Source organism: the organism of the source record quoted next, unplaced genomic scaffold (assembly GCF_019419815.1).
Source record: "Pyrus x bretschneideri cultivar Hongxiangsu unplaced genomic scaffold, Pyrus_bretschneideri_v1 Contig12, whole genome shotgun sequence".
Taxonomy (NCBI): Eukaryota; Viridiplantae; Streptophyta; class Magnoliopsida; order Rosales; family Rosaceae; genus Pyrus; species Pyrus x bretschneideri.
In genome coordinates, this window is record NW_025999413.1 from 5,035,484 (window position 1) to 5,048,674 (window position 13,191).

The 13,191-nt window shown below is 36.2% G+C and overlaps 1 non-coding gene across 1 annotated transcript; it reads left to right on the forward strand.

The window, feature by feature from the left end:
• The first annotated feature begins 12,178 nt into the window (after nt 1-12,178).
• On the forward strand, nt 12,179-12,287 carry LOC125474592. Its single transcript, XR_007256062.1, has one exon. It is a non-coding gene; the product is annotated as a small nucleolar RNA snoR97 (small nucleolar RNA).
• The last annotated feature ends 904 nt before the right edge of the window (nt 12,288-13,191 follow it).

The following is a 13,191-nucleotide window of genomic DNA, read 5'->3' on the forward strand; positions in this document are numbered from 1 at the left end:
TGTTCCCACCCCACCCCTTGGTACAAACGAAATTATATTCATATAAAATAGAATGTCATTTGTATGAAAAGAAAAAAGAGGAGATGTTTTTACAGTTTTCAACTTTCAAAAGACAAAAACTAAGAACAAAATTAGCATAATTGAAGGATTTAAGCGCTTTCCATACATTGATTTTTTCTTCAAAGACTTGGTCCATATGGCAGCTAATAAACAATATGCGAAGGTTGAATACTTGACTTAGTTGACTTGCAAGCGGGCGAGAATATCTATCTATATATAGATAAGCGAGAGGCTCACGGATGGCGACAAAATTTTGGGTCATCCCATTTAAAACCTATCCAAAATAATATATCAAATTATGTAAGGGTAATTTGATAATTTGATCATAATAAAATATAAAGTATTGGATTGTTGGACAAAAAAATAAGATTAACAAAATGTAAGGGGTTCCATCTGTTCCCCCCACCCCTCACCCCTCACCCCTCACCCCTCACGTCTCTCTCCTCTCTCTCTCTCTCTCTCTCTCCTGATAATAACGTGATTAAACCCCCCCTCTCATCTCTCATCCCTCACCCCTCACATCGCTCTCTCTCTCTCTCTGATAATAACGTGATTAAACCCCCCTCTCTCATCCCTCATCCCTCACCCCTCACATCGCTCTCTCTCTCTCTCCTGATAATAACGTCATTAAATTAGTTATCAAATGATTAATTTTTTCTTTTTCACAAACGACATTATTTATACTAAGGAGGAGGGAGTGGGCTTAGCCTGACAATGAGTTAGCAATAATGTGATTCAATTAGTTATTCTTTCAATATTATTTTCTTTATTTTTAAACATGTTCAAAACATCTTAAGAGGTGTATAATGCTGGTTATAAAAAAAGTCTTTCGCACACAGATAATAATTTCTCACGCAAATAATAATGTAATTAAACTAGTTGTCAAATAATTATACTTTTTTTAACAAACGATATTATCTACACTAAGGGAGATGGTTGGGTTTTAGCCTCACAATGGGCTAGTAATAATGTGATTCAATCAATTGTTCATTAAATATTATTTTCTCTATTCTTATTGTAAATTCTATAGAGATAAATTTTATTATGTAAATTCAATTGGTTTAATTGATTTATGAGGAATTTCTTCTAGCATGATCTAAGATTATTCATTTACTTCAAATATTTGACTTTCCTTTTGTCAATTTATGCATATAAATACATTTAAAACGTGTAAGTCGCGCATAGCACGCCGTGATTTAAAAAATATCTTCTGCACGCGAATAGAACTACCCTGATAACTATAAGTTTTATACAAACATTTAAGGGGTTAAATTGGAATGCACCCTGCAGAAACTTCAAAGAATAAAGTTTATCTAGAAAGAAAATGACGTGTATACCAAACGGAGTAAAAATATGATGACGGTGTTCAAATAGTTAAGACACTAGCAAATGTACCAGCACGTTGCTACGGAATTTGAAGCATTGTTGAAGATGTGGAAAGTTGCTAAAACATATATGCTAAGAAGTGGGGTTTATATACGTGTTACATCCATATGTTAATCAAGTGTTATTTACATTCGTATATTACATTACAAAAATTGGTGATGCTCAAGAAAAACAAATTGGGGATGCTCAAGGACTGTTTTTCGTAAGATACGGCTCTATCTCGTCCTAAATTGCATATGTTTACAACTATACAAAGTTAAAAAAAAATCCACTTTTATTCCACTGAAGACATCCAAATCCATAACTCCATTAATGGTATCTCCTTTATTTTGTACGACAACATTGAACTGAAAAATCAAAAGAAGGAAATAAAAAACAGAATTTGATCACTCAGTGAATTGAATCACCTTAAATTGCATATAAATTGAATTTCAATTAAATTGAATAAAAGTATAAAGACGAAGGGAAAGTTGTCATAACTTTACTACGAAAGATTTTACTATGCCCGATTTCATTTGCATGTACCAAAATCAATTTACGAAATTAAGGTTGGAGTTTTCATATTGTCTATTGGGTAATGAACGTCATGTGAAAAGTTCAGAAATAACTAGGGGTGGAAAAAATTCCCGAAAATCCTGAACTGAACCGAAAAAATCCTGATCCCAAACCAAAAATTTCCCAAATCGAAATTCCCAAAATTTTCGGGATGCTATCCCGAACCGATCCCAAAATTTCGGTATGGGATTCGGAATTGGCTTCTCAATATTTCGGGAATGCCATACCGAACCGAAAATATATAATATTAATTATTATATATATATATTTATACATATATATATTATTCTTTTATAATTGATGCTAGTAGTTTCTAATTCATGCTCTGCAACCTGGAATGTCCTACACTTTGCATATTTTTCATGTTCTGTTTGATATTCGTGTGGATTTTATTATTGCTGCTGCCATGACTGATGATTTCAGAAGGCTTGATTCTTTTGTCTCTCAACAGATTGCAAAAAAGGTTTAATTAATTTGAATTTTGACTATGATAAAAACAGTCAGGCATGCCAGTGTTCAATTAAATGGTAGTGTGAATGAAATGAAATTCCTAGTTCATGAATGTGTTCTTGAATTATATATTTGAAGAACAATTCATAATTTCATATTTTAATTTGGGATTCCCGAATTGTCCCAAAATCCCGAAAATATTTCGGGATTCCCGAAATTTGGGATTCCCAAAAATTTGGTTTGGGATTGGTCTTCAAATTCCCGTCCCGAAAAATTTCGGTTTGGGATTCGGGATACTAGTTTTGGTATGGTATCCCATACCGAACCACCCTTAGAAATAACCAAACCAACATCCAATTTAGTACACCTAAGAAAAACATAAGCAAGAAACTATTTCCAACTCATCATTCATTTATCAAACACAATAATACAGTCTTAGAAACACTCTTAACTCACTCACCAAAATTGAATTAATTAGATTGGATGTTGTGGTCAAAATTTTATGTCCGCCTAAGGATATTTGAGACTAAAAATTTAACTCAAATTAGTTTAGCTTCCAAGTCATTTTTATTTTCGGTCTTCATATTTAGACTAAATATTTAACATTCCGTAGGTAGTTTCAATTTTAACTTTTCCATGAGCGCTTGTCTACTGGATTTATCTTCATTAGCCTTTTGTTTGCAATTTGAATTACATGACTCAAAATACAGCCCAATTGGAACACAAATGGCCCATAGAAAACAAAATGCGAAATATTTACTAATCACTATTCATGGTTTTGGTCAAAGAACTCAAATTTTAGAGATGCAAAACAAAGCAGCTCGTCTAAATCATTTATAAAGGTTACCTCCTTTTGGTTGAAAAACTGAAGGGTGACGCCAATTCTTCTTCAGCTTCCACCTCCTTATGGAACTTGATCCGCCGCCAGTCACATTTGCATGTGAACCTGAAATCAGCAACTAGTCAGTACCTTTGGCAAGCTCATTGGGGTATGACAACATGTTAGGAATATTATTGCAACTCTATTAAATGAAGAAGTATTCAGTTGAGGATGTCGATGAGTGAGAGAAGAAGAAGAAAAGAAAAGCTAGTTGAGGAACAAAAGAATTTTGATGCTGCGTTCGGTTTGGATGTATGGTCTAAGAATTTACAAACTGCCTATATGATTCGCTCACTTCAGTGTCTTCATCATATCTATTTCTTTTTTACTACCTCTTCTTTCATGAAGGTATAATTGTCACATTATTTTCTAACATAAAATATACACCTAACAGACATTTAAAACATTGCCCATAAGTTAACTGAGATGGGTTTTGTTTGAGTAGTTGGTGACCTTCACAGTTGGCCAATTGCGGCTGACATGTGATTGATCGTATAAGGATATCTATTTAAAATAGTTAAGGGACTTCAAGGATGCCTCTAGATTTATTCTGTTTAGAAGATCGGGTTGAATAACAAGTTTTGACTCCAACGGATATTTTGCATAGAAGACTTCAGAAAATGTGATTCACAAAATGATGTCAGATTTCAAAATTTAAGGCATGTTTTAAGTGCACTAAGAGATCTCGACACGTATCCTGAACTGATACTATAATTTCGTAGAAGGAAGAAGAAAGAATAGTCTAAAATTTTCCTGTTAAATAACTCCATCACGCCCATCTCCAATCAGAGCAATGATATCCTCTGTAACAACCTGTCCGGGGATTTTCGTAAGAAAATTGATATTTTTGTATTTTCACTAAGTTTGAGGGATACCTTTCTTTTAAAAATTGTTTTTGAGTCTTAATTGGTGAGCCCAAGGGGCCCACCCCCCTGTTTTGTCCCCCTGCCGTGTCCCTCCTTTCTTCTTTCTTCTTTTTCTTTTTTCTTCTTTTCCTTCTTTTCTTTGTTGTCTGCACCTTTTTCCTTTCTTTTCGAAAACTCTCTTTCCTCTTCTTCTTCTTCTACCCGTGACAACCCACACACACACACACACCCAAGCCCGCACCTATAACTCTTTTCTAACCCCATGGTTGTGTTTTGGACGTCAAACCATGAAGAAACCACCTCGGAGACATTTCCCAGTTTTCCGGCGAGCACCGCCTCTTTCGAGGCAATTTCCGGCCAAACCACGGCGATTTGGCCAGCATACAAGGTATCAATCTCTTCGTCTCGCTGAGTACTACAACTTTCCTTTTTGTTTCACCCAATTTCATTGAGTATTGAAGAAGTTATACTCATTTGAATCTTACCCAGTTTCCGGCGACCTCAGTGACTTTCGAGGTGTTTTCCAGCCAAACCACGGCGATTTAGACGTCGTTTGAGGTACCATTCTCTTCGTCTTTTCGAGAGCTATGATTTTTATTTTTGAATCACTTGATTTCGTCGAGTATTAACAAAGTTATGGACGTTCAAAGTTTGTCTAAATTCCGGCCGAATTCCAGCCTTCTTCTCCGGCATGAAACCCAGCCCAAGAAACCACCCAGGCCTTCAGGCCGTTTCCTTCCCCCACGGGCCTTAGGCCCGTTTGGTCTCTGGCCCAAAACTCTAAACCTTTTCCTTTTTAATTTTATTTTGTTTCATTTTAAAAACCCAAAGGCCTTAGGGCTTTGGTTGCAGCCCAAAACCCATCACCCTTTCTGTTGTGGGCCTTTGGGCCGTATGGGTTCAAGCCCAACCTAACTCACCTAAAAACCTAAACCCAATTACCTAAACCCAAAACCCTAGGGCCCAAACCCGGATCCAATACCCAAACCCTAAACGGGGTTGACCCGGTTGACTCTGACGGGTTGACCCACGACCCGTTGACCGTTGACCCAGTCAACGGTCAGCGTTGACTTTGACCTCGGGGTTGACTTTTTGGGTTTTCGTGCGGGACCCCTCCTAGGCTAATTTCGACGTCCTGAATCCGTTTCCGATGTCCGTTTTCCCAAATTCGATCGTTTGAGTAGAGTTTGACTAAATGTACCCTTTATGTGATTAGGGGCGATTATCTGCGGCGTTTCCTTATTCGCTAGATGGCGTGGCTTTTCGACGGCAAAGTACTGTGAGTGGACCCCTTCTAAAAATGCATGTTTTAATGGTAGAATTGCATACACAGAAAAGCATGACTTTATGATTATGTTTTATGAACGTTTTACGAGATAATATGCTTACTGAGGCTAGTTTGAATTATTATTATTTTTCCTATAACCCATGTTCTTGTAGAATATCTGATGGATGACGATATGATATTTAGAACATGTTTAGAACACCTCTTTATAGTATAGATGATGGATGACTTTATACTATGAAGTTGATTTTCAATATATGTATGTTCACTGGTTTTGTACTTACCTAGTGGTCCTTTCCGCTACGGGACGTAGGGATAGATCCGGTCCGTTCCGAGCGACGGTTTGGTGTTGGCATAGGGCCTGGAGTGTGTTTTCCTCTGACTGTCTGCTCAGAGACGGGGAGCCGGCATGGGGCCTGAAGTGTATTTTCCTCTGACTGTGTGCTTAGAGACGGGGAGCCGGCATGGGGCCTGGAGAGTTGTATCGGACATTCACTAGTGTTTATTATTTATGCAAATTATGATTTGAGACATTGCACGACATGCTAGGTTTCGGAAAACCTATGTTTATCATTATATATTTGTGTTTTCATAAAACCTGGGGGTTAGTATGTTGATAAATGCTTTATTATATATATATCAACTTGGTCCACTCATGTTTGTTTTGCGCCCCCTTTAGGACTTAGAATCGAGACATACAATCCCGACGTCCAGGCACTTTCGCATCGGCATCTTCGAGTCCTCTCGGTGTAGGACCCACTCCTTCGTTTCATTCAGTTTTATATTATTTTCTTTTAGTGTTCTAGATTAGTGGTGTGCTCTGAACACGGTCCTGATTTGCATATTCATTATTCTTTTATATTTATAAACCTTATTTATCCTTTATTTTCAGCATTTGCACTTAATAAATGGCTTTCGTCACCCTCGGGTGTCGGCCAGCACGTGCCTATCCTGGTATTCGGGGAATATCGGGGTCGGGGCGTGTCATCCTCAATAGACAGAATTGTTTTATTTTGGGTACATATCTAAACGCACAAAAATTAAACATTTTCTCATCCAACATATAAAATGGTCCAAAAGTGCATGCAGTGGTTGAGTAGAAACTAATGTTACTTTGAATTGATGAAGTGTTTATCCTCTTGAAGATCTACATATCTATTATAAACCAATCTTTAGTCTTGCAGAAAGTGATATGCTGACTCCAAATTCCCATACTATTCAAATTGATTTACAGTACAATCTGCAAATGTAGTTAAATTTAATGCTTCCCATCATTGCCATTATTGCAAATCAAATCGTATGTGCAGATTTATGGTACAACACATGATCGAATGAGATAGTTGTATGAATACATGTTTGTTCTTTCCCTTTCAACGTGTTTGGATCCTCACTTTTCTCAAACAAAAGATTAGACTTTTATGACTTCTTAGCATAGGGCTTAGGAATTTATGACTTCTTAGCATAGGGCTTGGGAAGTTTAACCACTCGCAAAACCACTAATAACATCTCTTGAACCATTCATTGTGCATATTCATGTCATTTTAATATCGAACCTTTTAGGAATCTAAGCTCATCAAAGTGTAACTCCGACAAAACATACATAGCAAATTGACACTTAATTTCCCATGATACTTTTTTTGAGGAAAAACAACGAAGAAAGCCATTGGGTTACCATAGTCAAGGGCTCTCATTTGCCTTGAAATGGGGGTACCACCATAGACACATATCCAAACTAGACGCAACGACTCGTATTCTCTGAATCCATTGGTTTATCAAACACAAATCACACAGCCCTAAGATAATGTAGTACGATTTGGATTTTTCTTACGCATGCATACCGTACAAATGTAATATACTTATTTGAAAAAAATACTCCAGCTCATCACTTGTAGCCATGTTTCTAACTGCTTCTTGTGTTTTATTAATTTTTCTTCTCTAATCAAACATAAAATCACATACATACTCCAAAAACCAAAAAGAAATTTCTGCAAAGAGAAAATTAGAACATCATACCACCATCAAACATTGCACAGAAGTCATCTGAAGAAAGCAAGCATGAAAATTCTTTGAGCATAGAACCGTCTATCTGCAATTAGTCGATACACAACCAAAAATTTAAAGAGGTCCTTTATGATAGCAATACAATCACCCATGCTAATTGAATATTCTGTAATGTCATCTAATATAGTATACGTAGAAAAAGCTTAAATACAGATAAATGATTTAAACCTTCGACTAAGAAAATGACATCATACAACGTAGGATTGTTTACATACTGCTCCCCTAGATAGACCTGCATGAAGATTTATCCACCATCACAGGCAATTCATACCAAATAAATGCTTTAATGCCTAAGATGACAGTAATTTTAAATGCAAGAAAGCAACCATTTAATAAGCATGTAGAATTCAATTTCTTTTCACAAAACTGTATTGAATCAAGCAGATGAAATAGACTTCCATTTTGTTCGAGCAGAATTCAAAACCTAAAACTGGATATAAGAAAAGTTTATTGACATCTCAACTAACAACCTTTAGCTCCTATTCAAACATTGTGGATTCAGTTTCTACAATAAAACCCGCTACATGAGAGAAAATTTTGACTCAATTGGGTGATATTACATCTAACTAAAGAAACAAAAACAAAAGTATAGCAAATTATATAACTTAAAATGTCCAGCAACCAAGTTGTTCCTCGAACGACCCAAAGTTCTAAAAATTAAAAAAAAAAGAAAAAAAAAAGAGGGTAAATCTATTAGCAATTCGAAGCCTTTTTAAAAATTATTAAAAAACTGGAATAACAGTAAAGAAATTGGCAAAAAATCAAACCTACTAGTCATTGGTGACTTTCATATAATAAGCAACGTCCCATACCGCAGCCTCTGACGCCTATCCCAAAAATATGGACCTATAATATTCATTCCCACAGGCACCAAAACCACCATAGTTGTCTCATCCGTCCAAGCCGCAGAGCTATTCCTGAAAACCCATTACACCATTTTCCTAGCCGCCCCCTTTACTGCAACAAACCTCATCAAAATGCCCAATAACTGTTCCGGATGGCACACACCAATTTTTATCATGAGAAAAAAGCAACCCCAGACCCAAATTAGGCATTTCATAAATCCTATTTACTGAAAAGAATTTTTTTTTTTTGAAAGGTAAGGTCACCAATGCTATCATAGGGCATGAGGAGAGAGCGGTTCCAAAACTGCAAACAAAAGCCCCCAAAAGAAAAATCAAAATCACCCACATACACAATCCGAGGCTACAAATTAAAAACAAAAAGAAAATTTGAACAGAAAAACCATTTTTAAATCCAAAGAATTTCCATGTCCAATGCATTCTTTCTAATAATAGACACAAAAGAAATAAATATACAGCCCTAAACCCTAAATCAGTGGAAGCAAACAGAGTAGGTCAGGTCAGCCCTAAGCCCTAAACCCTGTTTTGCAACTAAAACTACAAGTAAACTATGTGCCCGATCAGTTTTTTATCGACGAGGATTCAAACTTGATGCCTCTTTTAACATTGAAATGCAAAATATCATTAGAACAGTTGATGCGCCCAATCATGTTAAGCTCCAAGTTTTGTTGAGCTGAAACACATGCACCAGTCTGCTCCAACTATAGAAGAACTGAATGCACCCTGCAGATCAAGTCAATAATAAATCAATTAAACAAACAGTTAGTGAATATCACTTCGATCTAGAAAATTCAAGGACCTTGGATAGTTTCACTTACAATTACAAGCTACAACTACAAAACAAACTAACGTAAGAGAGTGGATCCACGAACGAATGCACCATTCTAAATCATCAATTTGAGTCCGATCATCACCAATATAAGAGTCAGTTTGGTTACATTTAGCACCAGTAAGGACATCAGTTTAATCTCGAATAAAGCTCTACCGCCAGTTTCAGCATTATTGTTCTCCACAACCTTGAAACCCATGATTGTGCTGATTCTTTATTGGGACGAGCCCGACAACACAAAAAGGAAAAAAAAAAAAAATATCAAGATTAAACTTGTGTTTGAGAGAGACAACATGAGTACGGTATGTATATGGAGGACGTACAAATAAAATGTGTCAGTTTTGGGGCTTAGTTTTTTTGCTTCAAGTTTCTTCTTTTGAGTTTCTCTCGTACTTGTTTTCTTTTGTGAGATGAAACCATAGACGTGAAAACCAAAGGGGAAATAAAAAGAAAACTGTTTGGCTTCCAAATATGATTGTTGAATCTCTTACAAGTTTTCTCGACTGGCTTTGTTCTACTTGCAAACTCATATTCTTTCTCTTTTCTTTTGTTCTTCAGTCATCAAACATTCATATCGATTCACGATATGAATGGTCCAACTGCTAATAACAATTTAGTTTAGCGACATTTCATTTTTATAATTCTAAAAGTCGAGTTCTTGTCTCATGGCTTAAATTGCTAAATAAGAATGTTGTCGGTAAGGTTGGTAGCATTGTTTCTTGTTACTTTTTTCTGCCTGGTTTGGTTACCCGTATATTTTGGGTCCCTACAATTGTGATGTTAGCCATTTTGATGCAAAATGGAGGCAGGGTACTTATGCTTCTTGTTTTGGAGAGAGTCTCATCTTATCCAACTAAACGTGTCGTGTGTTGATTTTTATTGAATAGAGATTTGCTTTTTAAAAACGTAAGCAGCATTCAATGAGTGAGTGACGCCACTAAAACTATGCACACAATGCAAAAGAGAACCTCTTGTTAGTTTGGCAGGTAAATCATGTTTCAATCAAAAGAGAGAGATAATGTGGTTTGGTAAGCATTGGATAGATCATGCTTGCGGGAGTGGTCGGTGGTCTTGTTCATTGCTCATTGGTCATTGCTAGCTTTATTCCTTGATTTTTCAAAAAATTATTGCGTGGGACGGAAATATCAGGTTAATTATTGTGTGTCAATGTTTGTGAATTTTGATAAAATTACATGTACATGTGCCGTAGGAATCAAATTGATAAACATCATATGTTATACAGAGCATCATGATAATTCATCACACTACGTAATACTCTAGCTATTAGCATTAAAACATTTCCCTAAAATTATGTCGTTCCACACATAAGCAAACGTGAAAGACGCGACATTGATTGATCTCAAACGTAAAGGATGAAATTGATGACTCAAGGATAAACCGCAAAATAATTGGATCACACAATGACAATACTATATAGTACCAAGTGTCGGAAAAGTTAGTTGTAGGATGAAGTGTACTAACAGGCTACAACGACATGGAGTAGTACACATTCTTTTTAAGTATAATTATTTTTCCTAGTTTAAGCAAAATGTCAGCTCATTAACTCTGAACCTAAACTTTTCTTTGAATCTCAGTTTATCAGCCACCAGACACTAGACTTTGTTTGGTTACTGAGAAAATAGACTGCAAATGTTTGTTTTGGAGTCTTAGCTATGCTGAATTTATTTAATTTTCTCTCTGTTTTCTCAGCAACCAAACATGCCTTTTGGGGTTGTTAATTATTTTCATGTGATCTTTCACTATGGAAAAGATCCTCACCTCTTAAGTTACCCTTTTGCTTGATTAGCTTGTAGGCCTACAATCACTTTACATATTCCAAGTAACTTGACATAGATCTACTACTAAAAGGGTCATGTTGAAGATTTACAGTAGTTTACTAAAGCATGTGTTTTTACCTTTTTGTTTTGTTTGAATTGTTCGATCCACATTGATAAGATCCAAATCTGCCCTTAATCAACCTGCACGTAACACAGAGGATAGAGAGGAAGAGGGAAGGAAGACGAAGGAGCAGAGCTCCAAATTTTTTTGTATTTAATTTCTTCCTTGTAATTTCTGTTCGGATTTGTTTCCTGGGAGCTGGGCTCCTTCTATACAGACTCCACACCTTAAAATGCCAGCTGGCATATTTGACAATCCTTAATAATAAAAACAAAAGCATAAAAGATGCAATTAACTCTCTAAATCACCGATTAAGACAATCACAATTGAGACCTATTTTGAGTTCATAACACACATTGTCATAGACAAGCAAATGCAGACCAAGTGCATTATTTCTAAAAAAAATGAAGAAAACTTCGCTCGCTTGACCTCATTGTCGATCATATTTTTTCTGTTTTGATTTCCATTTGGATTATTGCAGAAGTGGTAGGTCTCGTGGCGTATGCAGAATTGCAGTCCAACGTTGGCCCTCCTATTGTCGATCCTAATCATAAGACAAATTAATGAAGATTGGTCTCAAATCGAGACTTGCATTATCGACTGCTCTTTTCTTTCTTAAACATTATTTACTTGATTTACAAGTCGTGTGTGTTTAACTTTTATGTCATGGCAGAGAAATATAGAGATCTAATGTTGGGGAGCAAAATGCGTCAAGATTGATGCAGCAAATAAAAATGTTTCCGTGTGGGCTAATTTTGACCAAAACTTGGTGGGAAAAAAAGGAATTTTCCCTTGAATATGACTACTTGGTCATAGCTTTAGGAGCACAAGTGAACACTTTTAACACCCCTGGTGTCAAGGAGAACTGTCATTTTCTGAAGGCAAGTCCGATCGCTTGCGCAGGGAGAACCTACTCGTGGAAACTATGATCGCTTGACAGAAACGATGTAGCTGAGGCATAGTAATCATAGTTCTAGGATTCATGTTTTTCTTGGTTTTTTGTGTGTTGAAATGTTGGTTTTGAGTTTCAACTATACCCTAACCTTTTTCAATCAGGTGCAAGGTCTAAAATAACTCATAAATTGGAGTGTTGTCTATCAGCTTCATCTTGTGTTATTGGTCGAGACTGGAGTTAAACAACAGCACTACATCTAATCACACTAATTTTGTTTCATTTATAGTTTTGTGATTCATGTTAAATTTCATCTGAATTTATGTTGGTGGTGATATCTTTATGCTCAATTGCTACAGCTGGACTCTTTTATTAATTGAATTGGGTTTAAGTAATTTATAAAGTGATAATAATTTCTAAACCCTACAGGACCCATCTCGTCTCCACTGGTTATGTTCTTGAGAGTACTCTAAAAAGGAACCTTTCTCTCCCCAGCCGTTTCGTCTGTGGATTCTCTTTCTCATATGATTTTGTTTTTCGAATTCAATCGAATTAGCTGCTACATGGACCCTTTCCTATCTGTTGTTCCCAGCGCCTTCTTAGGCCGAGCTGGAATTAAAAAAATAGGCAGGCAAAGCTCTGCTAATCTTTTTGTTTTTGGAGGATTTTGATTTTGTGGTGATTAATTAGTTTGCAGGAGAATCAAGTGGTACGAAAAAGCATCAAAACAAGAGGATGATTGACGGAGAAAATGATGTGCGGAAATCATTACCCTCGATTAGTCATGTGTTGATGGTTCAGATTGTACAATCTTTTGATTGGAGTTCAGACCAAAAACAGACATGTACTTGTAAATGAATCTTCTTGTAAACTTTGTGGTACTGGGAATTAGAAAATTTTCAACATATCTTTGTTTTTGTGATCAATTTTTGTTAGTAAAACTTGCATTGATGGGAAAAGATTATGATAATTAACAATATTTAAGCTCAAACCCTCTTGAACCCCATTGAAATAACACATGAACCATGTAACAACCCATCCCGGAATTTACGGAACAAAAAAGGTATTTTTGTATTTTCACTATGTTTGGGGTACTTTCCTTTAAAAATTGTTTTTGGATCTTAGTTTGTGTGCCAAGGGGGCCCATTGCTTTTGGGTTTGTCTC